The sequence below is a fragment of the Amphibalanus amphitrite genome, unplaced genomic scaffold (genome assembly GCF_019059575.1).
Source record: "Amphibalanus amphitrite isolate SeventyFive unplaced genomic scaffold, NRLGWU_Aamphi_draft 000881F_arrow, whole genome shotgun sequence".
NCBI lineage: Eukaryota > Metazoa > Arthropoda > Thecostraca > Balanomorpha > Balanidae > Amphibalanus > Amphibalanus amphitrite.
In genome coordinates this window covers 4369-14387 of record NW_024882375.1, presented here as the reverse complement: position 1 = coordinate 14387, position 10019 = coordinate 4369, and the positions used below count along the sequence as shown (strand labels likewise).

Sequence of the window (10019 nt, the reverse complement as noted above, 5' to 3'; positions counted from 1 at the left end):
TGACGTCACCAGTGACGTCATAGGGGGCCGCGAGTAGGGCCGACTGGGTCGCCAATCCGAGGTAGGGGAGGGGGTTAAGTTCACGACGCTTGATGCAGATGCTCGGGGTCATGATATTGCTGTCAGAACTCAGATCAGTTTAGAAACAAGAGTAGCAGATATATAAGATAGTACTGCCTGAACGTAAACGAGACAGCGCAGTGCTCGTCGTGACGCGATATGACGATTTTAAAGCGATTATATAAGCCAAACGAAGGCGATCTGGGCAGCTGTTGTACACTTTCAGTGTACAACAGTGTAGAAAGTGTAGAAACAGTGTAGAAAGCTGTCGAAAATGTCTTTGTTGTGAACCGGTAATGCGACGGGTTAGACACAAAAAAACGACGGCTGTATGTAAGTGTAGTGTGTACTGTGTAGTGTGTTCCTACAAATTAGAGAACAGGGAAAAGAAAAGATTTAAGATACAAGCATGTGCCAGCACAGGCGAGCGGAAAAAACTCAATCAATACTTAACATTTTCTTATCTAATTGCTACAAGAAAGCAACGATTCCCGCATTATAGCTGCGCTATATTTTTTTGTGGAAACCTATGTTGGGAGCATTTGTTATGAATATTTGTTAAAATGCATCGTAAAATAATGAATTCGTAACCTTTCTTGTAGAGCTTGGTTGTATGGTCGGTAAGTACTAAGTAGTATCCACTTATGAAAGTGGCGTAAAACTGGCGTTTTTCAATTGTGCCACCAGGCCAGGCGATTTGCAAAACCACAAGCATTCAGATAAATCCACAGATGTAATTCTAACAACCTCACGATTGGCTCATAAAAATAATGCAAGATTAATTATCACTGATCCTAAGCTGGACACTGATTAGCAATTTCCGCCATATTAATGTCTCCCACGCTCCTCAGACATTTCAAAACACACCAAATGCTTGTTCAAAACCTCTTCCCACACGACAGGGGCGCACACCAGCATACACCACTGAAGCCCACCACAACAGCGGAATTCGCCTCTTTTTCAGCATGAGCCTTCTCCCTTGCGTTTTTCACCTGGACTTCACACAGCGTGCAACCGAGCCGACCAGGCCCCCGCCGCGGCCCGCGGCATAATAGCAGCGGAAACGGGGCGCGGCGCCGCTGGGAAAACGGCGCGCCACAATCGCCGCCGGGCGCGCCACAATGCGTGGCACCGCGCCGTCTCCGTCGCGCAGGTGCCCGCTGTCAAAAAGGCTGCCGTCGGGAGCTCTTTGTGCTCTGGAAGCTCGCTCGATGCGTCGGAAAGCGCCAGGAATGTACGGCTCCCCCCGAACAGGAATGTGGCGCGCCGGGTGAATCCGCGGACATCTGTGGAAAATGACGGGCATTTCTCTTCAATGGAGGATGACAAGGGATTAGCTGTCATGCGGCATTCATTCACGAAACATGTTTGTATGTCTAGCATTACATACATGCAGCATACCTTCGCACATCCACGGCAATCATCAAAACACTTGACGTAAATGCACCCACAAGACCTATAAACGGTCTAAAACACTGCGACATCTGACATCAGCCCCAAATTGTTCCAAATTGTTCCAGCGCCGTCGCCGGGACGCAGCCGAGCCTTCCTGTGCTCACTGTGGGAGTCGCAGAACAGTCGAAGCCCCTGACCTCGCTCCGGGCCTGCTCAATAGGCTGAATGACGCATATCCGGTGGCGGGTGGGCCGAACGGGGCCGGGCGACTGTCATTACATCGGCGGCACCTCTGACCCTCCCCGGTAACTGTCCCAGTGAGCTCCTGCGTCCCAGTAGACCCCGTCCCCGCCCTTCGTCTGCAACATAGACAGTCCCGCTGCGCCGTCCAGATGGCCGCACCCGGTAATGGGTTCGCAGTCGTGCAGCCTTCCCGCGGCACTGAGCAAACGCGGTATGCACCGGGAATGAGCATTGTATGCGTAATCGGTCGGATTGTGTCGTGATGCCCCTGTTCTCCTTTCCCCTCTCCCAAATCCGTTCTAATATTGGTGGTGTGTCCTAGAGCATGATGATTATGAATCGGGACTTACAGCTTAATTGATTGTGCCCTAAGCATGAGCAACGGTGACCGCTGAAAAAAACAACAACAGAAAATGCCTAACAAAAAAGATAATGCAAGGACACGCCCGTCTGTATTTACTATAACATGAAACGACTTTGGAGAAACTTTCGACATGCATATTACACACAGTACCTACCGTCAGGACCACGAGAAAGCAGACTAGCTGCTCCGTCGTCTGGAGATGCGAGATAGTAGCCGACCGGTCACGTGACCTCTGATGGGTGATAGCCGGCCGGTCACGTGACCCGAGATGGTGGATAGCTGGTCGGTTCGGTGGCGGCCCCATTCGTCTGGAGGCCGTCTCCACGGCCCTGTATCTGGCTGGACATCAAGCCACAGGCTTTGACGTAATGTCGCCGACGCAGCGCGCATCTCAAAGGCGGCTGGAGCGGCGCCTCCCGTCGGTCCTCCAAGGTCTAATGACGATCCAGAGATGTCGCTGAAAGAGACGGCGGTAGTGAGAGGGAGAAGAGAGAGAAAGAGGGAGAGAGAGAGAGGGAGAGAGAGAGAGAGAGAGAGAGAGAGAGAGAGAGAGAGAGAGAGAGAGAGAGAGAGAGAGAGAGAGAGAAAGAGAGAGAGAGAGAAAGAGAGAGAGAGAGAGAGGCAGACAGACAGACAGACAGACAGACAGACAGACAGACAGACAGACTGACAGACAGACAGAGAGACAGAGAGGCCACTTTCCGGCGGTGAGTGACTCTTGACGCAAGTGGGGTCGTCCGAGATTACAACTGGAACGAAATTGAGAAAGTAAACACAGCGCAGACACAGGGCCGGAGACAAATTCACCAAAACAATGGATGACTGACAGCGACCGTCAAACTGCGGTAGGTTCACTCGGTGATAACATACAGCGGGCCGGCGTGTCGCCCAAGGGACCACCCTGATCACCCCAATAAGAGTTTGTAGCTGTGTCTATGACCATGATTTCCGCCAGCGTGCGGCCCGCAGTGGCCTTTATTGCTCGCCCGGGACCAATTACAACCCTTTATCGGAGCGGGGAGCAGTCAAACTACCTCTCCGAGTCGTCGGCCCGTGAGCCGGGAGACGCAATGCGCCCTTCTCCGCTAATGTGAGACACTTAGCCGGCCCATGCGCGGCCGACAATGATGTTTACGGGGTGGGCGCTGTCGTACCGGGGACGTGCTATCAATCGGCCGGGGCGACCCTCGGGCCCGCCGGCAGCGGAGGTATGTGCCCGCTGTTGTTTTCAAAAGGGATTTCAGGTGATCGGAGCGCTACGCGCGCTGGCTCGTGGAGAGCAGACATGATCAGAGTATGGTCTCCAGGTCTAAGCTTTAACCATTTGTGCTGTCAGTTAATGTCTCACTTGGTCTCCAGAAGTTATCTAATCTATCTTCAGTAATAACACCAATCACACTCTTCAAACCTTACGCTAGCGCAGTGTCAGCGATAATAGTGATCAATTCACTCCTCCGGCACTAGATATCGAGGTGCTCTCTTGCTGTCTTGAACTGCATTTCTGCTGTTGAGCAGGTCAGCGCATCGATGGCAAGGAATATGCATAGGGATTGCATAGCTCAGAGTTCGTCAACTGACCACTGAGCACTTTGGGCAGATCGCTCAAGCGCGCAGAGAGACTTGGAGGGAATGTATAAGTGGACAGACTCGGCGACAAGATGAGATGTTTTGAACTCCGTGCAAGGCCGCGATCAAGGCCGATAGGGACTTGTTTCTTATCGATGGCTGGATATAGTGGCAACAGTGAGTGAATGAATGAGTGAGTGAGTGAGTGAGTGAGTGAATCAGTGAGTGAGTGTGTGAGTGGATAAGTGCGATCCAGACAGTCAGATTAATGGTCAGACAATTAACTGAAGTTGATTTACAATGCATGCAAACAATGACTCAAGTCTTGAAGTCGATTCCTACCATTGAATGGCAAAGATCATAAAACTGGCGTTGATGTGCTATACTCGAAAGACACCTTTCTCTGACATCTGTCCGTATTGTACTGAGTGGCAGGCTCATGTTGTTAACCCAGGAGTTATGGCACGATCTGGCAGTGGTCCACTACCCATGGGACCGGGCAGCCCCTTCTAACCTTCCCCACCCCGGAGGAACCCCCTGTGTGTGTACCTCTGCTGACCGGCCCTATGCGTGTCTGGGACGGCCATAAAGTGAGGAGAGGCCTCTGTGTGCAGACAGCGGCACAAAGGCGCCCCACACAGCTCTCCGGTCCCTCCGCCGGTCGGCCGTGGACGATTGTGCCGCGGCGCCGCTTCAAGAGGACGCCGCCGATCGTCGATGGCCGCCAATTGAGAGCGCCTCAGCGCGTGGGCCCGGCCGTTTTTACAAGGTCCTCTCGACGGCCGTGAAAACACCGGCGTCCTCCGCCGGTCACCCGAGAAGCCGGTGTTGAAATCCCCCAAGAAAGTTGTTCCTTTCGTCGGTCTGCGTGAGCGCGACGGCGCAAAACGGCTCTGTGGAACGGCGAACTGCCGCCGGCGTGACCCGAGCAAAAAATGGCCCCCGGGGCGACGGGGCTTTGTGCACGCTTCCTGCAGTGTGCGCCGCCCTTTCACACTTCATTACCGACCATTGATTTGGACCGGTGGCGGAAGCGGAACGGGTGCGCTCGCGGGCTCCGGGCGCCTCTCAGCATTCACCGAGCTCATGTGAGACCGGCTGCCGGCGCAGGGACCCTTTCAGGTGGTAGCAGCAGCGACATACGACACTACCAGCGGAACCCAGGGGCTCCTTTTGGCAGGGTTCAGGTAGGCCTCCCACACACTGAGCCAAACGGCCAGGGTCAGCGGCTCAAAGGAACGACGCACCCCCAGCGGAAGAGGACCGGTGAGCGGGATCTACCAAAGGGCTCCAAAGGTACCGACGTCTACATATACAGCGTCGTAGTCAAAGTTCAAATCATATAACAAGAAAGCCTGGCGGGGGTAGCACACCTAACAAACTATGTAGTCCTGCCTAGTGACAGCAGATTGTCACTTGTCATCAGCACATCCCTTGTCATCTCAGCGCCCTTGTTACAATTCATGCGTGAATTAAGAACAATGCAAACCCACGCGATTAGTCATGTACAGAGAATAGCGCGAGCCCAAGAGTCGAGCAGATAAAAGTGAGCATTATCTTCTTGTGGGCGAAGGTCGCCTTTTTCGGAAGCCCTGGACTTGGATAACATTCCGATGTGACGTCATCTCTGAACTATGTCTGGCGGAGAGAATAGCTCGTTATTCATCGGCGATGACAGCGATCAGACAGCAGCGACTGGAGATCTGGAAGCGATAGACGGTCGCGACTGAAATAACTATGATACTATAAATGTTTCTGCTTTGCAAACAAGACGGGTGAAATGCTGGATACTATTGTTGACTGGAGCTACACAGCTCACTCACTATCGTGCTCATTATTAATTAACAACGTTCAATACGTGTACCATTTTGCTGTTTATTTTTTGGTGAATACAAGTAAACCGGGTACCCAGTTTCTCATTTGTGTTCTTGATTCATTTTGATGTTGAGCTGCGCAAAAAAACATCAACGTGCTGAGTGAACAATGTTGTCAGCAGTCATCTCCTATATCGCCTTTCATTTAGATTGTCCGGGTGAACTTGGACAAACCTCACCCTATAAACAGACCCCTTTTTTGCCTCTGAAGCCAGATATTCGTGAGACGAGAAGGATGAACTTTACCAAAACATGAAGCCACAATGAATCTCGGTCAGATCGTCTCTGTAAAATCATCAGTCATCTGTAGGGAACAGCTGAAATATGCCTAGTTTGACATCCCCAGGGGAGGCGATGACATAGTCACACCTGAACTCACCCTGACCGCTGACCCAATCAAAACAGTGTCAGACAGACGTCCCAGACTTCGAGCTCGTATTACACCCTACCCGCTGCAGTTTTGGGAACCATGTCCTCAATGAACCCTGGTCCATTTATAACTTGGTATAAAAACGCTCCATGAGAAACTGATTGTTCATTAGTCCAGGCCCGCAAGTGTCAAGACAGATCAAATTGATCTAGACATGCCGTTTTGGGGTCACTTTAGAATAACACTTAGCCAACAGGTACAAAAAGCTGAAAACATGAGCTGTACACTGTACCAAGTGTATTGGAACTGTTCTGTTTCGTCACACAGGTCGCTGAGTTATGGTCCATCAAATCAAAGTGAATTATCGCTGTAAATAATAATATTACAATATCGCTAAAGCGGTTCCGTGCTGGAAACTGCTGACCAATCTGCACAGCCTGCCAAATTAATGGCTTTACCAAATGGGAAATGTGAACGTCACGTCACTTCCCTGATTTTCAAAAAGACTCTCTCTCTCCTCTCTTCTCTCTCTCTCTCTCTCTCTCTCTCTCTCTCTCTCTCTCTCTCTCTCTCTCTCTCTCTCTCTCTCTCTCTCTCTCTCTCTCTCTCCCCCTCTCTCTCCTCCCCGTACTTGCATAAACGCTTGCGACTTTAAAGCCCACTCATTTGTCAGTCAGATAAATAGATTGTTGACTGTGTCACCAGGTGGGTCACTGTCCCTCCTGCGGTGTTTAGTCAACACGGGCGACTCTCTTCTGTTTCCCATTTGGTCGCCGACTCTGTGGGAGCGCAGTTCGGGAAAGAAAACATGTTTATCGTGTGACCGCGGCGGCTCGGTCGCCTGAAGCGGTCCGCGAGGCGCTGGGTGTTTGCTGCCAGATAGGAAGCTATCTGTGAGACGAGGCCAGAGGGCGTGTTTGTGTCGCTAACCCAGAGCAGAGTGTCCCCATTGACAGACGACAATGTGAGAAGTGATGGCCTATTGAACGAAATTCCTACCAAAACATTGTGATTTTTTATGGGTGTTTAGCAACGGCTGAATCTAGAAGATTTCTCATTAGATGTGTGCATGTTCTAGCAGTCGAAGTAAAGCGCAATGATCATTATACATGTTTAATGTTTTGAAATAGAATATTACAGAACCCACCTTCGGCCATATTGAGTGTACACTTCTCACTGGTGAGTTTTTCTTGGGGAAAATTTGCAAACAAACCGTATACGAACATACATTGTAGCAACTGTTCCTATCCTTTTAACCCTCGCCCGCACATGGGGGGTGGTTGCCACCCCCCCCAGGCAGTCTTTCTGCTCTGCACTCAACATTTTTAGAGCTAGAAGGCTGATTTTTCGTATAGCTGCTCCTCTATCCTTTCTTGATGTTCACTGAAAATTTCAAGTTTCTGTGATTTTTGGTTTCGGAGATATGACCTTGTTTTTCAGGTCATGTCATGACCCAAATGGCCAATTCTCAACATCTTGCGTTTGCCATGGGCCTTGTGAGCTTTTGACACCCTGATTTCGGCCTTGTTTACCAGTCTTACCTCCCACCTATCATGGAACATGTTGTTCGACGATGTACAGGGGTCAAGGTCAGGGTCAAGGTCAACCTAGGTCATCTAAGATAATTGCGTTTTAGGCAAGCTGAATTTACTTTTTGTGAAGTTTTTTGACTGCATTTTTGGTAAAAGCTTCTCAGATCATGATTTCATGTGATATGGACCCAAAAACAATCGGTGCACACATCAGTATACACACAGACACACACAGACATACAAACACATGTAATTGACCTTGACCTAACTTGACCTGAAATGACCTCAGCAGCAAAATTCTGGTCGGATAGTGTGACAAAGAGGTTCTAGCTGGCTTGGCACCAGAAAACAGCATCGTCATCGGTATTTGATAAGCAGCGCACTTAATATCCAACGGTGACCCAAAAACAGCAACATTTTTTAGTTTGACCTGACCTGGAAGGTCAATGACTGACCTGAGAAGGTAAAACTGGGTATCATTGGATTTGTCTCTTCCCAAAGAATCTTTTTGGTCTTTACTGCTAAGCTCTATCTCCAACAGGAACGAAATGGCGCGGGGGGGGGGTGGCAACCACCCCCCCCCCCCATGTGCGTTCTAGGATGGGAAAATGGCATGTGCGGGCGAGGGCTAAACATTTCACTTGTAAACCACAAGTGAAACAGAGAGCGGCAAAAACTACACAATGGCGACATCGATCCCCTTTTATTAGCTTCCTGTCGGCGTTTTTTGTCGCACCATTGTTTTATACCAGCGTGCGCCGTACATGTTTTTTTTTGCGGGATTGATCAACAACCAGAAGCCTTTGTCTTCTTCCCTCGGAGTTGTGCAAATGCAGGTTTTCGAATTATTTGAAATGGTAAGATATATCCCATTCTGTTACATAATTTAGCCACATGACTTTGCTTGTCACCTGTATGTGCGTGCAGGGTGACATGATAAAAAGTAATTTGATATGCATTTCATTAAAAATCACACTCAAGTCTTTTATGGGCATTGTTTAGAAGGAAAGTTAGTTTCTTTCTCGGACACTTACATCTCATTCCTTGAATATGATGTCTCTATAAAATAAATTATCATTTCTACAACCTCACTGTGATTTGCCTCGAATGGGCTCTGTTGACATTTTCCCACGCCCACAGCTCCCGCCGCCAGTGTGTTGTCCCAGTCCCACACACAGTGTCCCAGTGCCCCAGACTGAGCAGACTGCTGTCCGCGCCAAAACTCCCGCAGCGCGCCACCACACCCTCCAGCACGACGCATCAAATAACAATAACTCACCCCTCGCCAGGCCGGTTAGCGCCGTATGAAAAATGACGCCCGGCCTCTGACCTATTAGCTCATCGCTCGAGATGGGACTATTATTTGCACTTCCGCCGGCCGAATGGGACAGTGTGCGGCGGGCGCCGGGTAGGCCGGTTCCGATCAGCTCTCCCACGATTAGAGTCGATAGTACGGACTGTTCGATTCAGTTGTAAGCCAGGGACAGGTCCGTTCGCTGAGGTAATGCCTAGACACCATGCCCCCGGCTAAAGGCAGAAGCCCTTTCAGATTGGGAACTATATGGGTGCCGGTAATTTGTGCCACGCCTTTTGTACCCTTGATTGGTGAGGTCGAGTGAACCACTGTATTATAAAAATAATTGATTGACCCTGACGCACTTACCACGCTTTAGAAGCGATGAGGCTTCTATCGGACCTCGACGCTGCTTTTGAAGAAGGCACACACTGTTGTGGTCCGCTCTCTTTCGCCTTTACATTATTCTACCGCACTGAATATTCCTCAGCCCTCACATATTTACCTTAACACTTTTTTACAACCTTCCAAGACAAATGACGTCATTGGTACAATCTGACCAGGACATTTCCGAAACGAGCCGGCCACCGCCCCTGTTACTACGGCCATCCATCTCGCCCTCCAAGGCCCTCGGCGAGATTAATGTGGGGGCTTTCCGACAAGAGTGCTAGCCGTCCCCCAACAAGCCCTTTTGGTGGTTTCTGACGCCGGTGAGGTGTGTCCCAGGCTGCCGAGGTAATGGGTTTCGCCAACTGTTCGGCGCACCGTTTGGCCTTTCGTAATCGCCGCTGTCAGGAGAGGACCCTAGTCCTGCCTTAGAGTGTCATTATGGGTATCTACCGTTTGGTGAGGATAGTAAATATAAAAGTGACTGATGTAGGTATAAGATCGTCATTATTTTGAGTATGACGAATTATTCTAATCACTGCTGCATGTAAACAGTGTTTACTTATTTTTTTATCAAAAATATTTCATGTTTATTACTACCTACTAATTACTCAACTAAGGGAATATTTGCTCAAAATGTGAAGACGACAGCACTAAAAGCTCTCACAGTCCTTCGGCCTCCTGTTATCTGGGTGACGGGTCGGGTCGGCTTGTCAAGACCCGCCGCCTCTTCTGCGTAGAAGCGTCCTTCACACCGTAAATAAATAAACGTAAAAATCGGCGCCCACCGGCAAATTTAGCCAGTTCGGCGGCGACTCCTACCGGCCACATGGGCCAACACGTGACCTCGGCTGCTGTCACGTCCGCGTTCCTCGCGGGGGGACGACCTGTTCACACCTCTCAGCCGATGACGCTCGCCTTGGCCGGCTGCCGG

At 50.1% G+C, this 10019-nt stretch overlaps 1 long non-coding RNA gene across 1 annotated transcript; it reads right to left on the bottom strand.

Moving 5' to 3' along the window:
- Positions 1 to 557: 557 nt before the first annotated feature.
- LOC122367611 lies at positions 558 to 9189 on the bottom strand. Its single transcript, XR_006254086.1, has 3 exons — positions 9068 to 9189; positions 2217 to 2519; positions 558 to 1346 (listed from the first exon to the last, which is right to left on the bottom strand). It is a non-coding gene; the product is annotated as an uncharacterized LOC122367611 (long non-coding RNA).
- Between the last annotated feature and the right edge of the window lie 830 nt (positions 9190 to 10019).